The 2317-nt window shown below is 55.3% G+C and overlaps 1 long non-coding RNA gene across 7 annotated transcripts in view; it reads right to left on the minus strand.

The window, feature by feature from the left end:
- Positions 1 to 1192: 1192 nt before the first annotated feature.
- LOC118453071 overlaps positions 1193 to 2317 on the minus strand; it is an 11533-nt gene continuing 10408 nt past the window's right edge. For all 7 annotated transcript variants that reach the window (XR_004842973.1, XR_004842975.1, XR_004842971.1 and 4 more), the window contains one exon: positions 1193 to 2085. This is a non-coding gene — a long non-coding RNA (uncharacterized LOC118453071). The remainder of the gene's footprint in view (positions 2086 to 2317) is intronic.

The raw sequence follows: 2317 nt of genomic DNA on the forward strand, positions 1-2317 counted from the left end.
GCTGTGCAAAGATAAAGTGGGGCTCACTGCAAAATTGGGGGTGTTGAGTAAAAAATATAGGGGGGCTGCATTGAAAAATGGGGGGTGTTGTGTAAACAAATATAGGGGGGCTCACTGCAAAATGGGGGGGCTGTGCAAAAAATACAGGGGGGCTACACTGAAAATGGTTGTGCAAAAAATAAAAGGGAGGCTGCACTGCAAGGGCAAGGTCCCGCTGGCACCCAGCACCCCAGCTGCAGCCAGGCTAGAGGGCAGGGAAGTGCTTGGGGGGCTCCCCCAGCCGGGGGCCTTTGCTGGACCTAGAAGTGCCTTCGCTGGCTGCCAAACTCTGAGCCCCCCCCCCCAAAAAAAATGGGGGCCGGTAGGGTCTCCCCCATCCCACGGCACAAAACATCTGTGCCCCGCGCAAGCAAGCCCAGCTCACTGCAATCGGCAGGAGCAAGCGGAGCTGCTTTGCCTGCAGAAACTCCCGCTGGTGGAGGGGGGGTTCAGCTGCGAGTCCCCTCCTTCCCCCTCCCCTCCCCCGCGGCTTTCGCAGCACTCCGTCATTAAAACGGGGTGAAGAAAACGCTGGTTGCGAATAGTTACCCCACTTGCCAAAGTTAACCCGCACGCCTGTGGCGTCCCATCCCGTCCCTGCTTGGAAGGCGGCTCCACAACACGGGGCTGAATGTTTTTCAACCCGGACCGTCTCCTTTTCCACCAAAATGTGCCTCAGCGCGGATAAAACCCCTCATTTCTATGCCCAACTGATCACCGCCGTGAGATTCCGAGCAGTCTGAGGTCAGGATAAAAACCAAACACGCACCCAGCGCCACCAGTACTTGGGGTCTGGGGGTTTTTAAGCCGTTCGGCTGCTTTCACCGCAGAGAGCAGACCACTATTTCAGTATTTTCCTTGGACAAAGCCTCCCAAACGGGGTTTAAACCCGTTTGATTTGTCAGGGTGAGCGGCGCTCAACGTCAAGTTGAGCCTAAGTCCACCTCGACAACTGGTCAAAGTCATCAAGCTCTAGGCGGCTTAACGAATGTGCAAATCTCTTGATTTAATCAGACCTCTGACGCATGTCAACTCGAGCCTTGGCGGACCCGAGTCACATCCCCAACTCTACCGCTGCCAGGTCCGTCCCTTCATGGCCTCAGTTTCCCCAGCGATGCCGGGTGTTATGCTGCAAACTGAGCTCTACTGATTAATAATAATAATTAGAAGAACCCCAACTCTTTGCACGCAAACCATCTATTATTTAAAATGTGCGATGGAGCCACGTGCACACGAGAAAATGCGCTGCCAACGCGTTCCACCAGCACTTCCCAGCGCGCATTTTTTCCTCCGTGGAAATGGGGTTTGCTTTCTGGTTTAGCGGGTGAGAAGCCCGAAGAGCACTCGCTACATCTAACAGCCTCTACAAGCATCCATTCCGGAGAGGAAGAAACCCAAATCACGCACCAAACAGTGTTTCGATGCCCAATTCTCCCCTCTCCAATCAAGCGTGCTCGCTGCTGACAGCGTTTCCAAGTGGTCTTCCCCGAGGGCGGCACCTCCAAGGGGCACGACAAAACCACACCGGCTCCCAGGTCCTTCCAAGCAACCTCAGGCAGGGTCACCGCTGTCACGCAGGCCGGCTGGGACGGGAGGGACATCCACGGGTTGCAAACAAAGCCATTGAGACTGTTGACAGAAGAGACAGTGGAAACGAGGGCTCCGTTTACACGAAAGCCAGCTGGAAGAGGAGCACAAAGCCCGGCCGATGACGCAAAATGAAGCGTTGGACCATCCCGATGCTTTTCAAATGCTTTAGGGGGAAACCGTTCCCATTTGCAACAGGCGACCACACTGGCGATGCCGCTGTAACCAGATCCCTCCAACTTGTTTGAAGATTTTAAAGAACGCAGACCCAGGCTGGAGACCGGAGCGAGCACAACAGTTCTCTCGGCTGGCCTTGACGAAGGACTGGTCTCACACGGCAGCAACCAATGCCGTCCTTGCCACCGCAGAGGGGACAAGCGTTCACGCCAGCCCACTGGTGACAACACGATGAGCATCCAGGGGTGAGACACGGACACACATTTCTGCTCGCTACCATTCCTGGAGGGGCAAACAGCCGAGGAAGAGGAGGTGTCAGCTGCTCTCCGTCGCCCGACGGCCCTCGGCCTTCATAGAATCACTTTGGTTGGAAAAGACCTTTGAGATCATCGAGTCCAACCTTTAACCTAACCCTGCCATCCCACCACTAAACCCTGTCCCTAAGCACCTCATCTCTCCTTCTTTTAAATACCTCCAGGGATGAGGACTCTACCACCTCCCTGGGCAGCCCATT

The sequence above is a fragment of the Egretta garzetta genome, unplaced genomic scaffold (assembly GCF_000687185.1).
Source record: "Egretta garzetta isolate BGI_Z169 unplaced genomic scaffold, ASM68718v1 scaffold69, whole genome shotgun sequence".
Taxonomy (NCBI): Eukaryota; Metazoa; Chordata; class Aves; order Pelecaniformes; family Ardeidae; genus Egretta; species Egretta garzetta.